Source organism: Triticum urartu, chromosome 7 (assembly GCF_003073215.2).
Source record: "Triticum urartu cultivar G1812 chromosome 7, Tu2.1, whole genome shotgun sequence".
Classification (NCBI taxonomy): domain Eukaryota; kingdom Viridiplantae; phylum Streptophyta; class Magnoliopsida; order Poales; family Poaceae; genus Triticum; species Triticum urartu.
Genome location: NC_053028.1, coordinates 312368718 through 312380732, shown reverse-complemented (window position 1 = coordinate 312380732; position 12015 = coordinate 312368718). Strand labels below are relative to the sequence as shown.

General features: G+C 45.2%; 1 long non-coding RNA gene across 1 annotated transcript; it reads left to right on the top strand.

The window, feature by feature from the left end:
* The first annotated feature begins 1148 nt into the window (after positions 1 to 1148).
* LOC125524257 lies at positions 1149 to 3028 on the top strand. The gene is made up of 2 exons (XR_007290643.1): positions 1149 to 2385; positions 2452 to 3028. It is a non-coding gene; the product is annotated as an uncharacterized LOC125524257 (long non-coding RNA).
* Positions 3029 to 12015: the final 8987 nt, after the last annotated feature.

Sequence of the window (12015 nt, the reverse complement as noted above, 5' to 3'; positions counted from 1 at the left end):
GTCCTCAAAAGCTCTCGTCGGTCGACTTGCAAATCGCGCTTCCGGTGAGACTCCTACGACGTGAGCTGCGGTGCATCACCCCCGGCGTCGAGGGTACACGTGACGTGTTCGTGTGCGAACAGGCAAGGCTCTTGCCGGGGCTGCGAGGGGCCGCCTCGGCAAGGATCTTGCCGAGCGAGTCCACCTCACCCTCTTGCCCTCATGCATTTCCGGTCTTGGCGTCGCCTTGGTTATCTTGTGCTTTGGCTTCTCTCCGGCTTCCCTCCTCTACCCTGCTAAGTGTGTCTGCGGCGCGTGGCTCTGACTGCCCGTGCACAAGTAAAGGGGTCAAAAGGAAAGCCCCTACTTTTGTACACCGACATATTGAATGTGCAAAACTCCAAAGGATTGCTCCGAATGTTCTACATCAACATTGAGCATCCACATCTTCACTATCCACATGAAGTCATCATCGACAAAACCCAAGGTTAGTTCATCCCTCTTTGGGGGGATACCACATCTAGGGGAGCTTTGCTCTAAAACATGAGCTAAAGCAACTCTAATGATGTGAATACATTAATGCTTTATGTAAAAGTGGTAACCCCACTTGTGCTTAAATGATGAGTATGACCTATGATCAAATGTTCTCATTTGACTCCTAAGTCAATATACTCATATATAGATGACCTAGTCATCACCAATTGCTTAATAGATGCTAGTATTGGTTGTGCATGCTTTGAGACATATTTCATTTGCTATTTTTATTGTGTGAGCATGTTGGTTTGCATATTTTCCCCATCCGAGGACATCCATTTGTTGTTTTGATTGTCTTGATTTTGTTGGCCAAGTGGATGTACAAGAATGCCTAAGAACCTTCTTTAGCTATCTATGATCTTCTTGTCTCAAATTCTTTGCATGCTATATCACAAAAATTGAACAAGTATTTTTCAGACCCTCAGGGTGAGGAGCACTCGGAGCCACCGATCCATCAAGGGCTGACCTCCAAAACATTCTTCATGCATTTCAGTCAGACCAACACACTCAAACTCGGTTGAACCGAAATCATAAAGATTGATATAGATTTCATCTCGGTGCTACTGATTTGTTGTAACTGCACGCACTTGCACATCTTGGTGCCACCGGTTTGTTCCACTCGGTGCCACTAATAGTACACGGGTATATATATATGTATGTATATATATATATTGAGGTGGGATGGGTCTTTTATGATAACATCCCTTAAGACCTTATTCTAATAACATCTAAGCCTTATTCTGATAACACCCCAAACGAACAGAAGCAACCACTCCCCACCTGCGGCCAACCCCACCTCCTGCACGACACCTACCTCCTGCCCCGATCCAAACCCCCACCTCCCTCCACCTTCTACCACCGCTACTGCCAGACCACCTGTCTCTGTCTCGCTGCCCTGCCCCTGTCCACCTTCTGCCGCCGCTGGAGCACCGCCTAGGCCGCCACCCGCCACGCCACCCCATCTCCTTCTACCGCCGCCCTGCCGCCGCCCCTCCCATGCATCGCTTCACCCCACGCACCTGTGCCTTAGTGCGCCACCACTCCTCCCGCAACCACCTGCTCGTCCTTCTTCGGTGCAGCCCCCGTGATCCTGGCGGCGCTCCGACGACTGGCCGTGCCTCTATGGGCCAGATCCGGCGAGATTTTACCAATCCCGCACCTTCTCGAGCCAGATCCGACGAGATCCACTGGCTCTTCCTCTCTGGCGACGGCCAAAATCCAGGGCCCTTGAGCCGCCTCGGGGTCCTCCTCTCCGTCCACAACCAGACGCAGGCCGGACGCGTTGTCTCCGACCTCCACCGGCATCCACGGCCCCCGCGCGACCCCTGGACATCAGCGCGTGATGGCGAGCTGGTGGTTATGCTTGCGTGAACTATAGATGGGAGCGGGATCGCTCTCACGTGCCCACCAGCTTCTCTTCCAGCGAGGACAAACGGCCTCGATCCGGCGTTTCCTCTCCTCACCGCCGTCCCCTTCTCAGTCCGTTGCCGTCCACCACGGGGAGAGGGGAGAAAATCCCGGCATCGCCCTGTGTCATTCGAGCGGTGAAGGCCCCTTGCAGTTTGCGACATGTACGAGTGCAGTACGGGAGTCGCGTTCATGCAGCCCGCTAGCCTCCAGCAGGGGATGCAGCTCTTCGGTGGGCGAAGTGCGGTCCATGACGAGCGCCAATGCAGTGTGGTGCTCTCCAATTCTTCAGATTTCTTTTGGGCAGTTCAATTTGGAGCTTCCCGGTCGCCCATAGCCCCGGTGGTGTCCCACCTCCCTACTTCCATCCTCGGGGGCGACCCACAGCTGAGGATGCACGGTTCCGGCCGCCCGCCCCTCCCAACGCCGATGCGCTGGACGACAAACAGCACAACAGCATCGAAGGTGAGCGCCCTCTCTCGCTCTCTCCATTCCTTCTTCCTCCTCTCACATCTCGCTTGTGCCCCGTAGGTGGCGCCACACCATCTCAATCTTGTCCCTGCGGCACACCATGGTCCCGTGCGTGTGTGCAGTTCGGTGTGAGCTCAAACGAAGACATAGATCAGTCCACTACGTTCTCTAATGCAGAAAAAAGGAGGAAAAACCAATTATAAAAAAATAAAACGCAAGACTCGTCCTCCTCCGTACGTTCAAAGTTTGATTGATGTCCCGTATTATGGGTCGTGGAGTTCGATTGGCGCTCCCATAGTAAAAGTTCATAAAAATCATGTGTTGAGATTTGTAGTGCAGTGCAAAGTATAGAGGAGTTTACTTTGTAAAAATTACTATAGAGGAGTTCACTTTTTATTATTTTTGGAAGAATTGTTTTGCAAATTGCATCCACACTTGTAGTGCATTTAGCTGCCGCGTGCGGTTCACTACACTTGGCCTCGCAGTTGAGATGAAATTATAAAGAGAAAATGCTAGCAAAAAATAGAAATAATGTAGTTCCCTTTGTCAACATTGCAATGCGGTTTATTTTGTAGCGAGTCAAGTGGTTCACTCTGTAAAGCAAAGATTGTTGAAAAAAAGTATGAAGTTCACTACTCTCGTTGGTGTGGTTCACTACTCTCTTGTATGCGGTTTGCCACTCTCCTCTCGTGGTAAAAAACACACGAAAAATTTACTTTGACAAAGAGAAATCATGAAGTTCGCTTGACCGGCTGATGCAGTGCGGTTTTTAGTCTCAAGCAGTGTGGTCAGCCATATGATGTTGTTCATCCTGTAAATGCAAAAAAATTGTTACGGAAGCGAAGAAAAGTAATGCGGTTCACTTCTTGGTAGTGTTGAGGTTCATTTACACCAGATGTGTAGTGCACTCTACTTTCTCGTCCTTAAAAAAAGAAAAAATTACGTTTGAATAAAAGAAACCATGCGGTTCTCTTACCTGTCTGATGCAGTGCGGCTTTTCGTCCAATGCAGTGCGGTTTTTTAGTCAGATGAAGTACCCATGTCGATTTAGGTGTCGCGAAAAACAGAGTGTCCACATTTCGGTAAAATCGAAATTCCTCTTAAACTGTAAAGAATTAGAGAGAGTGTTCTACATGAAAAAGTTGCGCCTCATCGATATATTTCCAATGGCGTATCGTTTGAATCATTCCGATCAGCGGTTTGTAAAAATTTCGCGAAAAACGGCCGCTGCCACTCATCGTCCACCGCACAATTTTCAAAACCATAAGGAATCTCAAAAACATTTCAACATATGAAAGTTGCGCCTCGTCCATAACTTCTCAACGGTATATTACACGCCTTGTTTCGACAAACAGTTAAAAAACTGGAGCGTAAACAGTACTAAAAATTTGAAAAACAAGATCCCGTGATTTAGTAAATTTGAATCTGCTCTTAAACCATAAAGTATTAGAGAAAACAATAGTTATGAAAACGATGCGCCTCAACGATATCTATCCAACGATGTATCATTTGCCTCATTCCGACGAGCGTTTTAGAAAAAAACGCGAAAAACGCTTGCTGCCACTCTTTGTGGGCCGCACCGTTTTTGAAACTGCTCTTAAACCGTGGGGAATCTCGAAAAGTATTCAACATGGCGACGTTGCGCCTGATCCGTAGATTTCCAACGGTATATTACATGCCTCGTTCTGATAAACGGTTAAAAAATTAGAGCGAAAATAGTACCGAAAAAACACTACGCGCAGTTTTTTCCGACACAAAGTTCACTAGTGTCTGTAATGCAGTGCTCTTGCTAAAGAAAGTGCAGTGCCCTCGCGATGAGCATGCAGTGTGGAAGTGTTATCAGAATAACTATTCTAATAATATTATTAGAATAGACGGGTGTATATATATATAGCAGACTGTACGATTGAAAATTTCTCCTATCCAATGCACAAGGATTTTGCCATGTATCTTGCCACGAATGCAATTCTTCTATCCACCAGATTAGTTCCTTAGAATAGATTCGAGCAAAAATGTTAGGTTCAGGTTTCCACCAAAAGCATCTCAGACCGACTAAATAGGAATTTTCGGTCCCACCGATTTGGCCCTGGCCATTGCACAAGTACCACTCGGGGTTCCACCGAAGCATACTAATCAGTGAGACCAAAAATAAAGTTTAAGTGAAACCCTAGCAACTCGGAGCCACCGAACCACATCTTGACCCAACCGAAATGGAGTGTTTTGGTTCTGTGAGTGCTTTGGTGTAACCAAAATGACCAACTCAGTAGCTCCAAAATGCAAATGTATTCTGTGAAAACCTAGAACTAAAGTTTGAACTCAAATTTTTGCTAAACTATTTGCTTTTGTGATAACTCATCCACTCTTCCCATACTCACATATTCACAGGGTCTGTTGCAAGATGTGAAGTGCAAGTGACAGTTAGAATTAGTCAGCATAGAATGTTGATCTCGGTGAGGGTTCCAGTCCCAATGAGAGCTACCATGATGGCATTAGGAGCTCTCCAGGTCTACCAAAGGCTGCCCCAAGGACAAAGAACAAGAGAACATCATATGATGAGGATGAAGACGTTGTGCCTAGTGAGGCCACATCTAAGAACAAGGCAGTACTGAGGAAGGAATATGGTACTTCTACTAGTACTAGTCCTAGTGCCAAGGAAAGGACTGATGTAAGGATAGTACATATGTCAAAGGCTCGCAAATCCTTTGTTCCAAAGGAAACAATCACATTCACCTTGGAGGAGCCAAGTGACGCAGGAGGTGATGCCAGCAAGAAGAAAAAGGGAGTGAATAAGAAAATGGCTAGAGTGATCGGCAGACCCTCCATGATGATTTATGAGGAGGAGGAGGAAGAAGAACTAGAAGCTGAAGCACCTCCAGCAAACACACAGAAACTGATGGCAGACGCTACGAAGATAGCTGCACCCTCCAAACCCAATTCCAATCCCAAAGTTGCTACACCTAAGAGGTCTACAAGGAATATCTTTGCTGCTGAGAAGAACAAGTCCCCAGTGCCTGAAGTTGAGGTTGATGAGGAGCCACTAGTGCACAGGAAGCTTAAGCCCAAGATCCCATATCATGATAATGCCCACCCTGTTGTTGAAAACATGATGCTCAAGAAGGATAAGTGATTGGGAGGGTGGAGGGAGATTGATCCCTACTCTGTTAGGAGGAGGACTGCTTGTGATTATCGCTTTCACACCACCGAACAACAAGATTTCTATGAGACGGTGCTACTTGAAAAGAAACCCATCATCAGTGACATGAAGTGGGTGGACTGGAAATACATTGATGCAAATGAAGACTACTTCCCCCATGTTCATGAGAGTTTTAGACTTGCAGGGGTTGACAAGTTTGTTGGTCAGAAGATCACCAAGTGGAACGATGAGATGATCATGCAATTCTACTGCACAGCTCATTTCTATCCAGATGGTAGAATTGCATGGATGGCTGAGGGTTCCAAGTACCAGTCAACCATATTTGAGTGGGATGCACTTATTGGTGCTCGTGAGGCACGGAATGCCTAGGATGGATCACAACACTATGGCAAATATGTACCAGGAAATCCCTCCCAAGGATGCTGTTGAGAGTCACAAGCTTGGATCAGTAAAGTACTTATTAGTTGGGTTGTCCACCATAAACACAATCTTGAGGCATACTCTTTTTCCCAAGTATGGAGATGACAACATGATACGTGGCCACTCCATCAACCTGTTGCATTTGTTTGACACCCGTCAGAAGTTCAAAGTCATGGGTTTGATTGTTGAGACGGTCAAGAGGACAGCTACTGACCAGAAAAGATTTTGTGGATATGCTCCACACATTCAGATGCTCATCAACTCCAAGGTTGGAACGAGAACATATCTACTTGATCGTGAGAATCTCCCTCTTCAGTCTGAGTTTGAGGATAATGTGGTGGTGAAGGATCCTTCACACCCCATATCTATTGAGGCTCAAGAGAAGATCCAGGCAGCAGCAGCAGCAGCAAAAGAAGCCCAATAGCCAACCTCATGTTAAAGAATGACCAGATGACATATCTGCTAGAGGCAACCTTGAGGACTAAGAGGAGTCTGGCCAACATCTCCAAGAACCAGGAGAGCCTAGAGCGGATTGTCGAGACTAGTTCGTGATCTTGATATAAGGATAACCAAGGTTTAGACTATCATGGAGAAGTTTAGAGATGATGTCGAGTCAAGCAGGATTGTTGCAGAGGACAGTGGAGATGAGAGACCAACTGTTCAAAGATTTCAGACGGTACATAGGGACCTAGATCTTTAGCCATGCTAGTTGTAGATACGAGGACCACTCTTTTTGCACCTGCCGCTACTACCACAGTACCACCTCTAGTTTCCACTCCACTTGCCCAGCAGACATCAATAGAAGCATTTGCAAATGCATTTCTCTCAACGCCATCTACGCACATTGGAGCCACCAGCTAGAAGTCACCTTCAAGAGCTCCAGAGGATCGTGACTAGAGAGACACATAGCTCTATACATTTTCGAGCTTTTTGGTACTTGTTGCCAAAGGGGGGGAAATTGTATAGATCATTAGGATGAGAGGAGAGTGTGTGTGTGTGTGTGTCTTGCTTTTGCTCTTTGGTTTTTTCTTGAGTTCTTGCTACTATGTTTGTTTGTTCCATACTTGATCATTATGCTTGTGAGATACTACGCTTTTGGTGTGTGATTGATCATAATATTCTTTATGTGTGCTTAATGCCTATTCCTATCATTATTTATGTATGATCATTCACCTATGTCTTTGGTGATGCGTTCATGTTATTTCACTCATAGCATTTTGTGCACTCCACCAAGATGTATGTGACATGTAAGAGTGATCCATGATCCTAATCGATTGTGCATTTGCATTAAAATGTAAATCTTTAATAATGCACAAATTTAGGTGGAGCTCTAGCTTATCACAAACTTCTCAAAGTGACAATGCATTTCATTCATGTAATAATTTGTCAAAGCTTAGATCTATATGTTGTCATCAATTACCAAAAAGGGGGAGATTGAAAGTGCAACTAATTCGCGGGTGGTTTTGGTAATTCATAACAACATATATCTCATTGAACTAATGTCCATTCAAGATAAATATCTCCGGATGTTCAATGTATGGCATGGAATGATATAGATATGTGGACACCTTAAAATGATAAGGACAAGGATTGGAAAAAGCTCAAGACTCTACTTTTTTTAGGTGATCCAAGATCAAATTGAGTCCATAGGAAAGCCAATACTATTAAAAGGGGAATAGGTGTTGCCTAATGATCAACTTGCTCAAAGTGCTTAGTGATATTGCTCCAAAACCCTCAGCCACTTTCTCTATCCAAATATGTCAAAACCCTAATTCCCAACTCGGCCCCACCGATATCTTCCATCCGGAACCACTGAGTTCATCTTTACATAGACAGTGCCAAAACCCTAAGGATTCGGTCACACTGATATGGATCTCAGTCTCACTGAGATGGCCTTGCCAACTCCCTATTGCTTGTTGCAATTATTTCGGTCTCACCAAGAATTGCAATTGGTCTCACTGAGATGGCTGGCCAACTCTCTGTTGCCTTATTGCTTCACTTTGGTCCTACTGAGTTGATGCAATCGGTGCCACCGAGACTAGGGTTTCCCTAAGCCCAGCACATTGGTCCCACTGAGTTGTTCATGTTGGTCCCACTGAGATTCCTAATGTTCATATTTTTTAACAAATCGGTGCCACCGAGTTTTCTATTCTGTGCCACAGAGACAGGTCAAAAGTGTGTAACGCTTGGATTTTGTGTGGAGGCTATATATATCCCTCCACCCCCTCTTCTCATAAGAGAGAGCCATCAGAACGTCCCTCCACTTCCACCATTCATTTTCTGAGAGAGAACCACCTACTCATGTGTTGAGATCAAGAGATTCCATTCCTATCATTTGAACCTTGATTTCTAGCCTTCCCCAAGTTGTTTTCCACTAAAATCCTTCTTCCACCATAGACAAATCTGTGAGAGAGAGTTTATTTTTGGGGAGACTATCATTTGAAGCACAAGGGCAAGGAGTTCATCATCAACACACCCTCTATTAACTTTTGGAGAGTAGTGTCTCCTAGATTGGTTAGGTGTTGCTTGGGAGCCTCCGACATGATGTGGAGTTTAACCAAGAAGTTTGTAAGGGCAAGGAGATTGCCTACTTTGTGAAGATCTACCTGAGTGAGGCCAGTCCTTTGTGGGCGATGGCCATGGTGGGATAGACAAGGTTGCTTCTTCGTCGACCCTTTGTGGGTGGATCCCTCTGTGTACTCGCACAACCGTTACCCTTCGTGGGTTGAAGTTTCCATCAACTTGGATGTACGATAGCACCACCTATTGGAACCACGCAAAAATCTTCATGTCTCCAGTGTGTTTGCTGTAAGTGCATCTAGTGCCACCCCTAGTTGGTTTTGGAGTATTGACGACAAACCTAGTTGAGGGACTAACGTGTTTGTGAGAATTGCAGGAAAACACAGGTAGAAGTCCCTCATTGATTCGGTTTTATTACCAGAGATGACCCCTAAAAATGTACGAAGACATTGAAGACAATGGTGGTTTATGAAGATATTCATATTGAAGACAATGACATGAGAAGACTCCCTATGAAGCTTATGGAACTCGAAGACTTAGATCCTTCGTAGTTTTATTTCTTTCATGTTGTGTCATAGGAACCACCGTACTGTTAAGTGGGGTCCAAGAGAACCAGTCAGAATGACTGAAGTGATGCCTAATTCAAATCCTATGTCTTCGAGCGAAGACTTTGAGAGAAAATCTTGTCCAGAGTCAGACAAGTCAGCTTTACTTGTAGCCCAAGTAAAGTTGCCGTGTGAGTTCAAAATTCGACCGTTGGTACACGTGTCAGTTCCTTAGTGACCCAGGGTCATTTTCGGACAGATCAGGTCGGGTTGCCAAGTGGCTATAAATAGTCCACCCCCACAACCATAAACGGTTGGCTGCTCAGATTTCAGTGCACGGCTTTTGTCGTTTGAGAGCAACCCACCTCGAAGCCTTTGAGAGAAAAATTCCTAGTGAGGAGAAAAGCCCTAACCACCCAGAGCCAGAGTAAATTGGGCATCACTTAAGTCTTCGTGTCTGTGTGATTTGAAGACTTATTACACTTGAGGACTGTGCATCCTCCAGACGGTTAGGCGTCGCGTTCTGAGCATCCAAGAGAAATTGTGGATTGCCAGTGAACGAAGTCTGTGAAGGTTTGGGAGTCTACCTTGAAGACTTACCTGAGTGATTGAGCGAGGTCTGTGTGACCTTAGCTCAAGGAGAAAACGGTGAGGACTGGGTGTCTTGGACTAAGTGTCCTTGACTGGGTGTCCGGGACTGTGTGTCCTTTGGTTTAAATACCTAGCCGCTCCAACCAGACGTACAGTTGTCACAGCAACTGGAACTGGTCCAACAAATCATTGTCTTCAACGTGTCACTGGTTTCATCTTCACTTCCTTTCACTTACAGTTATTCATTGTGAAGCCATTGCATGCTTGCTTTATCTTTTGTCTTCACAACATGAATGTATGATCTGTTCGGCTTCATAACTTCTTCCTACCTGATCCTTATTGCACTGAAGCTGTTTGTCATTGCGCTTTCACTCTATTGAATACATGACCATGGCTGGCCTAGTGTAATCTAACTTCCGCTGCATAGTAATAGGCATAATCTTCACTGTTTGTCTTCATAACTCCCACGTTTTGAAGACTTTCATAAAAATCGCCTATTCACCCCCCTCCAGTCGATATAACGCACTTTCAATTGGTATCAGAGTAAGGTGCTCCCTTATTCTGTGTGATTCGGTTTAACCACCTGGAGTTTTAGCTATGTCGACTGCAGGGATAATCAAAGTCTCCGCTGCTTGCCCCGTCTTCGATGGAACTGAATATCCCTACTAGAAGAATAAGATGCGCATGCATCTTGAAGCCATTGACGTCGACCTATGGTATGTCGTCGAAAACGGCGTTCCCAAGGCTGGAGAAGGTGTCACTACTGCTGATGTCAAGAAGTTCGTTCAACTGGACTCTACTGCCAAGAATATCATCTGTGGTCATCTGACCAAAGGACAGTATGGCCGTGTGAGTGCCTTGAAGACATCCAAACTGGTCTGGGACTGGCTCTCCAAAGTTAATGAAGGCATATCAACCCAGAGAGATCAAAGAATCAGTGTCCTTCGCAATCTCTTCAACCGCTTCAAACGAAATGACAATGAGAATGTCCAGCACACCTTTGATCGGCTCACTGACATCACAAATGAGCTACAAGCCCTCGGCGCTACTGAGATCACCAAACATGAAATCGTCAAGACGCTGCTGAGATCACTTGATAGTTCGTTTGACATTCTGGCCCTGATGATTCAAGAACGTCCTGATTTCAAGACACTCGATCCGTCTGACATACTTGAGAGGCTCAACACACATGAGTTTCAGCTTTCTGAGAAAAGAGGTATCTACGGTCCAAACTATGGGCGAACTCGTGCCTTGAAGGCAAAAGCTGTCTCCTCATCTGAAGAAGAATCTGACTGCAGTTCTGATGATCCTGAAGACATTGGAAGAGAACTTGCAATGCTAGTGAAGAAGTTTCAAAAATTCACCAAGAAGAAAGGCTTCAGAAAATCTTCACGATCAAGCTCAAGGAATGATGAAGCTTCTGCTCATGACTACAAGAAGAAAACATGTCACAAGTGCAAGAAAACTGGGCACTTCATCTCTGAGTGTCCACAGTGGGACAATGAGAACAGAAGAAAGAAGAAGAGCAAGGAATATGATTCTGACGACAAGAATAAGAAGAAACACTCAAAGTCTTCTTCCAAGTCTTCATCAAAGTCTTTATCACACAAGAAGAGCTCATCTGGCAAGGCACATGCGTTTGTTGGAAAGGAGATGGATTCAGAAGAGGAGTCCGCATCTGAGGAGGCAGAGGTGGAGTCTGAGGAGGAGTCTGATTCTGGCATTGCGAGTCTGGCTACAGCATACGTCGCCAAGTCCATCTTCAACACTGAAGACAATAACTGCATCACCGACACCGACGCAAATGACAAGAATGACTCCACTCCTACCTACTGCTTCATGGCACGCGGTGCCAAGGTAAACACATGCACCACTCGCTATGAAACATCCAGTGACGATGACTCTGAATGTGATTCAAAACCTAGCTACAAAACACTTGCTAAAATTGCAACTGAACAACAGAAAGCTATGGAACATATTCAAAAACTGTTAGACAGAAGCGATGATCTGTTGGGTGCTGAAATGACTCGATCTGAATCCTTAATTGAAGACATAAAAAACCTTCACGTTAAGTATCAGGAACTTGAAGATCGTCATGATACTCTCTCAACAACTCATGAAAAGCTTTCCTATGACTATCTTCAAAGGAAGCAAGAACTTGAGAAATTGAGGGTGGCTCATGAAGATCTTCAAAAGGAAAACGAGTCACTTCGCGCCGAACAGATCAGTCCCGCTCAGGAAGGATTTGAACCACCATGTCTTAAATGCATTGAGCGTAATAATGCTAATTCTGTTGCTGAATGTTCAACTGCTACTACTGTTCCAATATCTTCAACTGTTGATGTGGCAACTAACCCCTCTGCTGAGGATACCACTGCTATTGCTGATGAGAAT